This window comes from Lissotriton vulgaris, chromosome 2_2 (assembly GCF_964263255.1).
Source record: "Lissotriton vulgaris chromosome 2_2, aLisVul1.2, whole genome shotgun sequence".
Lineage (NCBI taxonomy): Eukaryota > Metazoa > Chordata > Amphibia > Caudata > Salamandridae > Lissotriton > Lissotriton vulgaris.
Window position 1 is genome coordinate 194,219,686 of NC_141688.1, and position 12,087 is coordinate 194,231,772.

At 42.9% G+C, this 12,087-nt stretch overlaps 1 protein-coding gene across 1 annotated transcript in view; it reads right to left on the minus strand.

The window, feature by feature from the left end:
• Window positions 1-12,087, minus strand: part of ZDHHC13 (zDHHC palmitoyltransferase 13) — a 322,174-nt gene that overhangs the window by 224,378 nt on the left and 85,709 nt on the right. The gene's annotated exons all lie outside the window — the stretch shown is intronic.

The window sequence follows — 12,087 nt, forward strand, 5'->3', positions numbered from 1 at the left end:
AAGCAAGAACATTTGTGGTAAAAATAAATTCATAATGAAGAGTACAAACAGCAGTAATAAACATTTTAATCTAACTCTTGAAAACCTTTTATTCATAAATGGTCAGCGTTATGTTTCTTTCCATGACGCGTCACTCTTGCAGATCTGTGAGGGCTCGCGCTGGGGTCCTCACCCAGCAATTACTGAGCAGTATCCTGAGTGTCTAAGCGCTCATTTGTTACCAGGGCCGTAGTACTGTACCACTGTCCAGTGAAAAAACGCATTACTCCCCTTTTGTCTGGACCTCCAAGCACAAGGAAAGACAGCAGTTAAAACGTACTAAGGTGGTAGCATTTAGAAACCTATATAGCAGGATAATGAAACACTTAAACTCATTATCTCTCCAGTGCTGTGTACAAGGAAAATAAATAACAGTAAAAAAAATACAACACAAAAATCAGATGGCACTGATAAAGCAGAGATAAAACGCCAAACACTTTTTTATTGTGTTTATTCACTAGATTTTCTATAAATCTGGCCATATGACCAATGGTATCCGGAGGTAAATTTTAATATCTAAATTACACCAAGAGCAATATACTAGGTAATGGGGAACAAAGATATGGAATCGGATATATGCAAGACAGAAAATGTGCGGCTACACTCCTTCCCTTATATATACATTGACTTCAGAATATGGAACCAAATCATTGCATGCGAACAGATGCTGTGTGCTGTCCCCAGAGTCACAGCTCCATTGTAGTAAACCAAAAAGGCAAGAGGCTTGCGCACCCCTCTGTTGCACTGCTAGATGCAGGAAACGTCTCCTCAACACAGGCCACTCCTTCCAATTTTTGACCAGTGAAACCATATTTGAATAATTCCTCATTTCACATTTAATCCATGACTTTTTCTGAAAATCACTGCGGAGACAGCGTGAGGTCACCATGATTCTTTTTTTGAATATTTTTAAAGGCCTCCTCCTCACCCATCCAGGCTTTTAACGGCGACACGCGGGAAGAATCATTGATACGAGTAGGCTCATATAATTTAATTTCACCCAATGCATTTAGAGCCAAGCGGCTCTTCGTCAGGGGTTTGCTGAAACAAATAAAAGAGATAGCTTCACCAACTGCTATAAACAGACTTTCTGTGTCCAATAGAAATCATAATACGACTGCCCCCGCGGCACCACCCTCATCAACCCTCACTCCCTGCAATTACCAAACTGTCATGGTGCCATCACGCGGTCTCTGCAGTGATTTTCAGAAAAAGTAATGGATTAAATGTGAAATGAGGAATTATTCAAATATGGTTTCGCTGGTCAAAAATGGATTATTCAGCAAGGAGTGGCCTATGGTGAGGAAACGTTCCTGCATCAGATATGTGTAGCCATTTACATGTTACAAACCCTGAAATTAGCTAAATCGCACAGTTTGTGAGTGATGAATGGCGCTTTGGAATGTCGTAAATCAATTTTGCAATTCCGTAACAAGTTACAAAAATAATCATAAAATGTGTTAATCTGTTTATCAGCTACAGAGACATAACAAGTATTTGCAATGCAATAGGTCTCGCATTAGCAAAGTTTGAGCTATTGGTATTGTAAATGACATTATTATTTATGTGTTGGTTTTGAAAATAGCTAAATTAATAGCTTTGTCATTTACAATGACAATATTTTTAACTTTCTCAAATGTGACACCTATAGGATTTGTAATGCTATATGTGTTGTATTTACGTGACATAGATGTATTGATACTACAAATAACAATGGCTTTTAATTTTTTTATTATTAATACTTAAATAAAAGTATTTGTAATTTATATTGGCAATAGCTTAAACTTTTGTTAATAGCTTTCGTGAAGATTATGTTCAGTGTATTTTATTGTGACGAAAATCCGAGAACAGAAGTATTTGTAATAAAGCTTGAAACATTGAGAGAACATATTTGAACCATTTGTTGAATGGTTGCACAGATTGATGCTGAGGTGGCGCAGAGTGATGTTGTGGGAGCGACGAGTGATGCTGTGGCATTCAGTGATGCTGTATTAGCGCATAGTGATGCTGTGGTAACGCAGAGTGATGCTGTGGTAACGCAGAGTGATGCTGTGGTGCCCCTGAGTGATGCTGTGGTGGTGCGATAGATAGATAGTGTGAGATAGATAGAGTGTGATAGATAGAGTGAGTGTGATAGATAGAGTGAGTGTGATAGATAGAGGGAGGGCGATCGATAGAGGGAAGGCGATCGATAGAGGGAAGGCGATAGATAGAAAGATAGATAGAGGGAGTGCGATAGATAGATAGATAGATAGATAGATAGATAGATAGATAGATAGATAGATAGATAGATAGATAGATAGATAGCGATAGAAATATAACGTGACACGGCTTAAATGTTTACAGCAGATTTTTTTATGAATGCGGGTTCTCTTTGAGTTCACGCCAGTTCATTTTATAACATGTGTCTTGCACTAGATATCGAAGCCGACTGGGGGAGGACTCCCTGTCAGTTCTGGGGTAAGGGTGGGTTCATGCTTTCTACGGGCTTCCTGTCAGCTACGGGGTTGGGGTGCTTCGATGGGGGGAGGAGGTTATGCTTTCCACAGGCTACCTGTCAGCTCCCGGGGTCAGGGTGTCAAGGGCTTCAAGACCTGGGCCTTACAGTGACCCCAGCACTTAGAGCAGCGTTCTTCAATCTGTGGGGCGCGCCACCATCCCAGGGGGGCGCGCGCTCCCCAGCCGAAAAGCTTACCTTTGTTTTCTTTGTTGTTCCGGCTTTCCTCTGCTCTGTCCCCACGTCGCAAGTAATCACACATTAAGAAAAGGAATGTGTGATTGTTCAGCTGCTCCCGCGTTCTCCAATCAGCACCTGGGACGTCATCGGTGACGTTCCACCAATGGAAGTGGCAGCAGTTCTGATTTCAGGAAGTGCCGGGAAATTTACGGCCATAAAGCCCCTGGATTCAGCTTTCCATGCCTTTTCTTCCTGCTTCCTGCTTTTAGTTTGGAAAGTTTTCCTGTCGTCTCGCATAGCCTCTCCTCGCTCGTGTGCCTCTCCTCGTTGGACTCTGCCCCTCGTCGCCTCTCTTTGCTGGAAGGACTCGCCCCTCGTCGCCCCTCTTTGCTGAAGGACTCTGCCCCTCGTCGCCTCTCTTTGCTGAAGAACTCTGTGCCCCTCATCGCCTCTCATCGTTGGAAGGACTGCTGGTAAGAGGGCTTTCTCAAAGTCGGGGGGGGGGGGGGGGCTGTTGTTCGGCCGTATTTATTACTGTTTTGTGCGGTTTTTTGCTAGTGGCGACTTTGCAGGTATCCTCCACATCAGCACATGGGGGGAGGGGGTGGGGGTGCACTGCTGTTTGGCCTTATTTAAGTATGTATTCGTCTTTTGTGCGTTTTTTGCTAGCACCGACTTTACAGGCTTTCTCCACATCAGGGGGGGTGGGATCTTGTACTGCTGTGTGGCCGTATTTATGTACTTATTAGTGTTTTGTGCGTTTTTTTTGCTAGCGCCGACCTTACAGGCTTTCTCCACATCAGCACATCGGGGGGGGGGGGGGTTTGGAACTGCTGTTTGGCCTTTTTATATAGCGCTGACTTTACCCGATGTCAGAACGCTTCACAATAGGAACAGTAATGATGCATGAGTAAAAATTACAAGTGAACAAATCACTATGTGTACATGGCGCCTGGCCATTGCGTCACTGGGGGCCTCTGGGCATGTCAGCCACTGGCGGGTTGCACCACTGCCAGACCAAGTAATGTGGCACTTGCGCAAGCATCAAAAGTAAACAAAATGCAAGAGGTAGCAAACCGTACATTACAGGAGGAAAAAGTGACATGTGTGCAAGTAACAAAAGCGTACAAAGTAAAATATTATTGTATCTCTGAGATTTTTCTGCTTAGAAAAATACCTGCTTTCTATCACATATAAAACCATTGTTTTCCTCTCTTTTCTGCAAGGCCATTTGCATGATCTGCGGTGCACTGAATGTTTTAGTTGAAAGTCTTGTCTGCTAGGTCCACTGGTGTTCCATTGGTTATTTGTATGCACATAACTTTCTATTTATGCATTTTCAGCATTTCTAGTGTGACAACAGCGCCAGCATGTTTTAGAACACTTTTACCCGTGTATCTGTCGCAACATTGGAAGGTTTTGCACTCGTTTCCATTCTCTGAGCACTCTGTCATGACATTGAGTTTGCACCCATCTGTTCCCCACCAGCCAATCAGTATTCATGCAGCCGCACAGGGTCTTTGGGTTGACTCAATGAAAACTTTGGTTTATTGCTCTCTTTTTTTGCACAGCCTCACAGCCGGTTTAAACGCCTATTACTTATGTTTTCACTGCTCTGCACACTGAGTTTCAACCCTGATTGTTCAAGATTTTGGTTCTTCATTTAGCCAGGTACCCAAACAGGTCTATGGGAAAAAGAAAGTTCCTTTTGCAGCATATGCTTCGCAAACTGGCTTGTAAAAATATATAGTGGGAGAGCACACATATCCGTGAAACTCATTAAGTGCAGGCTGTTCCAGGGTAAAACAAAAAAATTGAAGTGTTTTTTGTTTTTAGGACCACATCGAAGTCTGCATGCATATGTACCAAGCGCTTTACCTAGTCATGAAGTATTGAGTCCTGTCACACACTTTAGGTCAGTGACTTTTTAAGAGTTTCATGTTGCTCAACTGGATGTGATTTCTGATATTTATGTTTCCCTCACCTTCTTTGCTTGATTTGCTTGCGAGAAAGTGTCGCTCGCTCATATAATCATTGAAATGTCACTTATAAGACACTAAAATTATGAAAATGTCACACATAGCAATCTGAAACCTTGGCAGCTCTCTACTTCTCAGGAGACCGGTTGACTTTAAGAATCCCACACATGGAAATCCCAAAAGATTTGCGGACAATTGGGATGTTTACAATATGGAATGAGGTGTTAGGGTAAACTAAGTCATGTCAGTATGTCTTCATTTGTAATGTGACTTTTCTGTCATTGTTCCCTTTCATTCACTGATCTTTCAGGCAGCCCTAGAACCCAATGTAAAGTGCCTTCTATTTATATTTGCTGTTCAAAGTATGCACAGATAAGTGCTGAATATACAGCTTTAGGTGGCTGCTTTTTTTTTTTTTAACCGCGTGGAATTTTTCCTAAAATATCAAGGTGGTATTTTAACCAATGGAGTCATAGCTTTGGCATAGGAAAGATTTATATTTTGAATACAAATTTCAAAAATGTACAGAGTGGCGGTACGGAGTATCCCAGGAGCCCTCCTTGTTCTGTACCAGATGCCTTTTTCATATAAACATGGCACAAGTAAAATCAAAATGTGTGCTTACAGGAGAGTGGGTGTATTGTGTACGGAGGATATTGAAGTGAAGGAGCCTCAATGAAGTACATGCAATCAATTTAACAAATTAAAAGAATGGAAGGCTAATGTGGTCCTGCCAGAAATCAAATTTTTAACTTGCAGATCATGGCCGTCAGGACTTCAACTAATAACTTGAGAACATGCAAGTAATATTTCATAAATATTTTCTCCTCATTGCAAGAGAAAAAGCTACTTGGTCGCTAGGCTGAGGACTACTATTCAAGCAGAAGAAACATCTGAGGAAGTGAATAAGAAGGTACGTATTTGTTTTTGAGTGATGGGTGAAGGGGCAGTGCTGACGTTTTCCCCTCACTAACCTTTGAACAAGTAACTTGCAGAGCCTCATCGGTGAGATACAGCATATACATACTGCAGCAATTTTGGGAGCACCTACTTAAAGCATGGATAAGCTGGAATTACTTTTTAGCCACTTACCACAGAATTATTCTTCTACCCAAATATATTTTATTTAAAACATAAGAAGATTTTTTTTAAGATTTGTTTTTTGCAATTGCAACTACAACGTTAAAAAACTCCTGTACCTCATGCAGCTGTGCAATTGCAGCCATTTACTATTCATATCATGTAGCTTCAAATTTTGTATCTTAGGTTAAGCAAGCATTTAATATGGATCGTTTTCTGCTCCCAAACGGTGGTAGAATGCTCAAGCGAAAGGCTGAAACAGAAAGCGACGGAGAGAGAAAAGCTGCACAAACAAGGAAATCCGATTCCTCCTATTTGGATATTGTTTCACCTGCATTGTTATTAGTGGAGAAAGTAGACCGCAGTGTGTGATTTGTGGCGTGATCTTAGCTAACGACAGCATGAAGCCAACCAAACTAAGGCGTCACTTTGAAACGAAACATGGGTCTCTAGCAGGAAAAAGCAGAGATTTTTTAGCCCGGAAGTTGACAGAGATAACCCAGCAGAAAGAAGCTGTGAAACATGTGACAAATACTCCTGCAACTGCATTAAAAGCATCATACCAAGTAGCATACCACATTGCCAAAAACAAAAGTCCCTTTGTAGATGGAGAAAAGGTGATTCTCCCAGCATTGCTCGACGTAGCTAGGACAATGCTTGGTGAAAAAGCAGCAGAGAAGTTCAAAAGTATACCAATCTCAGATACAACAGTTTGCTGCCGCATCGCTGACATGTCAGAAGATATCCAGGGACAGCTCGTAGCCAGGTTGAAATCAAGTTTGTTTGCTTTACAGCTGGATGAAGCAACTGATGTGTCAAAGGATGCCCATTTAATTGCATATGTTCGTTACGGTTATGAAACACTACTATTAGAAGATTTTTTATTTTGCAAGCCAATCAAGGGGCGGGCAACAGGATCCGATTTGTTTTCCATGATCAATGACTTCCTGAACGTCCATGGCTTGAAATGGGATAACTGTGTTGGAATCTGCACAGATGGTGCTCCTTCAATGTGTGGTGCTAGGGCTGGCCTAAAAGCAAACGTATTGAAAGTGGCTCCACATATTCTTTGGACCCACTGCATGATACACCGTGAAGCCCTTGCTGTTCGAAACATGGAATGCGAACTAGAGGATGTGCTGAATTCTGCTGTAAAGATAGTAAATTTTATAAAGACCCATCCCACAAGGGCTCGTCTATTTGCAATTTTATGTGCAGAAATGGGAGCTGAGCATGATGGCTTGCTGTTTCATACAGAAGTGCGGTGGTTATCCCGGGGGAAAGTGCTGTCTCGCATCTTTGAATTAAGGAATGAAGTACTGCAGTTTCTTCTGTGTTTGGACCCCTGCAAAGCAGAACAACTATGCAATCCCCGCTGGCTTGTACTTCTAGCATACCTTGCTGACATTTTTGAGAGATTAAATTCTCTGAATCTGTCTCTGCAAGGAGCTGACATGACATCTTTTACCATGAATAAAAGAATAACGGCATTCAAGAAGAAGCTTCAATTATGGAGAAGACTAGTTGAAGATGGCCTGTTTGAGCAGTTTCCATGTTTAGTAGATGCACTTGCGGAGACTGAATATGAACTTCCAAGGGTTGCTGAGGTAATAAAAATTCATCTGACTTCTCTCAGGGACAGTTTGCAAAAGTATTTTCCTGAGGAAAATGATCACTTAAATGACTGGGTCTTTCAACCATTTCTGGCAGAGGTGGCAAGCCATCTCCCAATCCGTATGCAGGAAGAACTAATTCATCTCCAAAGTGACCGCACTCTGCAGATGCATTTCAGCAAAGTCTCGCTGGGAGAGTTTTAGCTGAAAATGTCTGCAGAATATTCAGCTTTGCAAGAACCTGCAATCAAAACTCTCTTGCCTTTCAGCTCGTCCTATTTATGTGAGGTTGGGTTCTCAGCACTTGCGGTACTAAAGACTAAGTACGGTTCTAGACTGGATGTGGAGCACAACCTGAGGATGGCAGAGGCAAAAATCCATCCACAGATTGACCGTCTATGTGGGGAAAAACAGGCCCACCCGTCACATTAATGTTGGTGGTGTTATGATCAATCTGCCATGTGTAAAACAAAGCATTCTAGTAAAAACAATTTGCGCACATTTTATCTTGGGAAATGTTGTTTTGAACTGTGTAATAAACCTCTGTGATTATAAATGATGTGATGAGAAATAAATATACTTTTAACCACACCCACTCACAAACCTACAGTTAACTTAACTCTTATTGCGTTGAACATTATTTGCCGGATATGGCCCGGGATACGCGGGTGGCGGTTAATTATGTAGCGTACCACATTCCAGAATTTCTGCCAGTTGGTGGGGGGGGGCCGACATTTCCAAAAATTCAGCAGGGGGGGGGGCTCAACCTACAAAAGTTTGAAGACCTCTGACTTAGAGGATCTGCCCCCTACCCGCCCCTTGAGACCGTCACGTGTGAGTAGTTGCGCTTGATTGGTTGGGGTGTCTCCTCCGTGCTGCTCCCCTCACAGAGGGCCGGCTGCCTCCAAGAAGCTCCCAAGACACATGTTCAGCTGTTCTTTGTTTTAGCTCCTGTGTGTCAGTACACCCTGTAAACGCACAAGTATACCATTCTCTCTCTGGAACACTCAAACTGCTGGGTCACTCTCACACTGCTGGGTCACTCTCACACTGCTGGGTCACTCTCACACTGCTGGGTCACTCTCACACTGCTGGGTCACTCTCACTCTGCTGGGTCACTCTCACTCTGCTGGGTCACTCTCACTCTGCTGGGTCACTCTCACTCTGCTGGGTCACTCTCACTCTGCTGGGTCACTCTCACTCTGCTGGGTCACTCTCACTCTGCTGGGTCACTCTCACTCTGCTGGGTCACTCTCACTCTGCTGGGTCACTCTCACTCTGCGGTCACTCTCACCCTGCGGTCACTCTCACCCTGCGGTCACTCTCACTCTGCGGTAAATTGTAAATTGATACTTGTATAGCGCACTACTCACCCGCAAGGGTCTCAAGGCGCTTGTACGAATACCGCTGTGAAACCCATCCTGGCTTTCCCTGTGAGGCGTCCACTCCTGGGCACCCCCAAGGTGGAGGCCAGGCATCCTTAGCGTTGTGGGGGCCATTGTGGAGATTAAGCAAGCTATTGCCCAGAGTTGCAGAGTGGGACTCCATGACTGAATAGGCACCGAGGCGAGAATTATCAGGTCCGTGGAATTTTGAGCCCAAGACCCGCCGAGGCGGGAAATTGAACCCTGGTCCCGGGCTAAACCTCTGCATCAGGGTCTGCCGCTCTAACCATTGAGCCACACTTCTCCACTCTCACTCTGCGGTCACTCTCCCTGAGATATACAGCGATGTTTCATACTCACACACTTATCTTTGCCTCAGGCATACACAGCTGCCTCTCTCCGTTACCCATACACAAACGGAGGCTGCTGTCTCTCCCTCACACACACTGTTCCTTTTATGAAGCACTCTGACACCTTCGGGTAAAGTCGGCTATAAAAACGCATAAAATAAATACATAAAATAAATAAACGCTGCTGTATCTCCCTCAGACAGACACACCTGCCTCACGCACACTGCTGTCTCCCACAGTCTGTGGCTGCGCCGGGCCGGACTGCCAGTCATGTGACCTGCTGGATGTGGCGCTGAGTCACACGGGCAAACCCTCCAGGACGGCAGCACCCGGGGTCGGACAAGGACAATAAATAGATCCGGCACCTAAATAAACGCGGCCAGCACGAAGAGAACAGATGAATTGAGAGCAGGCAGTGCAGCATCATCTTAATAGTATTTGTAAGAGGCTCGGAAACATAGCTTGTTATCCAAACCCTTGCAGATGGTTTAATGCCATCTTTGTGTGAAGTGTGCAACATCCTGCCCTGCAGCAGGTAATCATCAATTATTATTTGTGTATGTCTGCAATAATTGGATGTTAAACTCTTCTGGAGCAAAATGGCTAACCATCATGAATAACTATTACAAGCGGGAACTCTGTTACCTTCCCATTTAGTGATTCGGTTGTGAGATTCTTTGAAGGGCAGGTGAGTTTCCTATTGCATAATGTATGTCGGTAGGTGCCCCTCTAAGTAAGGAAGTACTTGTTTATCCTTATCGCCACAGTTAAAGCCCCAGACATATTTGTCCATGTGCTGCATCACTATGGAATTAGTGTTGGCAGACATAACCTTTGCTATCTGTGCTCTGTATGTATACAGCAGAGGATGTTCCTATACCAACTCCACTCCTAGCGCTATTGTGTCTGTTGATCAGCAGAAAAGAAAACAATTAAAAGAAGAACGTCTACCAACTCTACATCCTACAACTAACAATGGCCTACAAGACAACTATACATTCAACAATTATAACAACAAAGCCCTAGAAAAGTAAAACTGGTGTTTTACGCATTTGTTTCCTGGCGACTGTATGCTACTCCTGCCTGTGAAACCAGTTGCTTCAGAAGGATGCCAAAACTCTTCTTAGAAGCAACCAATACTACTTTTTTTAAGTGGAGACATCTCCCTTCATCAGGAACTCTAGAATGCAAGAAAAGAAATGTTACGCAAAATAAATTCACCCTGTAGATTGTGCTCAAATCCTATGTTGCTACCATATCATCAGCAATGTGCTGTGGCACAACTCATCTGCAATTTTGCAAAGAATGGTTCAACAATTTCTAGAGGTGCCAGCAGTGTATGCGAGTGTAGAAAGTGCAATGTAAGTATAGCCAGGTAACTGAATTGTACACTCTTGCATTCATTCCAAATTGTTAGTGTTGCCACAGTAAGAAGACTGTGTATCCTCATTGCTGGCAACAATGGTTTTGCACTCGCTAGTCTGGACTCATTGCTTATATGACAGCACTATTTAGGTCTCACTGATCCAGCGCATGCGCTGCTCTGCAAGACATTTACTGTGTGGCTCCAGAAAATGCTACAACACGCTTTTACTTGTGGCGGCCTAGAGCTTGCTGTTAGGCACGCGAGCGCGCCTCGCTCTGCCTCTCCAATGCTCGCTATGCCTCCCCTTCCTCTTTTCTTAAGCCACACGCTGTCTGTAAGGCAATGAGGCTCTTCTGCCTTATACTACCAACCACTAATCAGTCTCTAATATTTTGCGTACCAAATGAGGGTTTGCAAAAGGTAAGAACTATTAGTGTTAGGTTGCCGCTTGAGTTTCTAAAACATAATATAACAGTAAACTGAAGTGATTTTATTGCTGTATTCCTTCCATTTTTGAAATTAGCTCCATCGTATAATGCTGGCATGCGAGCAAGTACATATCTCCCTTAAACTAACGGCCATCTACCATCAATCAGTCTCTAATATTTCATGTACCATACAAGGGCACATCTAGTCTCTTAAAGGTATTTATATTTCATATGTGACAGTTAAAATGTAAAGACAGACATAGAATTGATAGAACAGAATGCCTTTGATGGCCGAATCAGTGATAGAGGCAGCTCCAACATAAAACCGATTAAATAGCAGGCTTTTATGCTTCAAAGTAAAAAAAAAGATAATCGCAACTTAATTTTCGTGTTAGCGGTTAGTTTAAAACAAACTAAAAAGGTTGTGCATGTCTCTTAATGGTCTTTTTCTTTTCAGATTGAATTTATTATGAGACACACCACGGTCCTCAGACAGCGACATAGCTAACATTAAGGTGCAGTAATACAGACATCAGTAAAACGACAAAAATAGGGTAATTAGGGTTGTTAGTATCCTGGTCTACCGATCACAAATCCATTGATTTCAAATATGGGACAGATGTTTTGTTATGTTATGTTATGTTATGTTATAACGTTTTATTGAGCGCGAACAGCTGCCCCAGCAACGAGGCGTCCCGGCGCTAAACTATAACAAAACCAAAAGGGGGAGATGGAACGGAGAGGGCAATAAGAAGTTAGGATGGGGAGAAAAGGAATGTTTTGATCGCTTTGCGGAAGGCGAGCAGATTAGTTATGGAGCGAATGTGAAATGGGAGGGAAATTGTTTGGCTATTGCATATTTTTCCTTTATTGCACCTTTATTGAGAGAGTCCATTGTGGAGGAAATCCTTCCCCCTGGATAAATAGAAAGTAAGGCGCAAGTGGATAAATACAAAATAAATAGATATACTTGTCTGTAGGCTTGACCTTGGTTTGTATAACTCAGAAGCTAGAGGCATGTTATAATTTTTCACTCTTGAAATCTCATTCTATTTTATATCGATCACACTACATATGGTGACTACATCTTTTGCTCAGTCTTCATTCTTCTGGACTTTAGATTAGTTATCCAATTTTATTTCATTTATATTGTTAATTCTTTGCATGGTG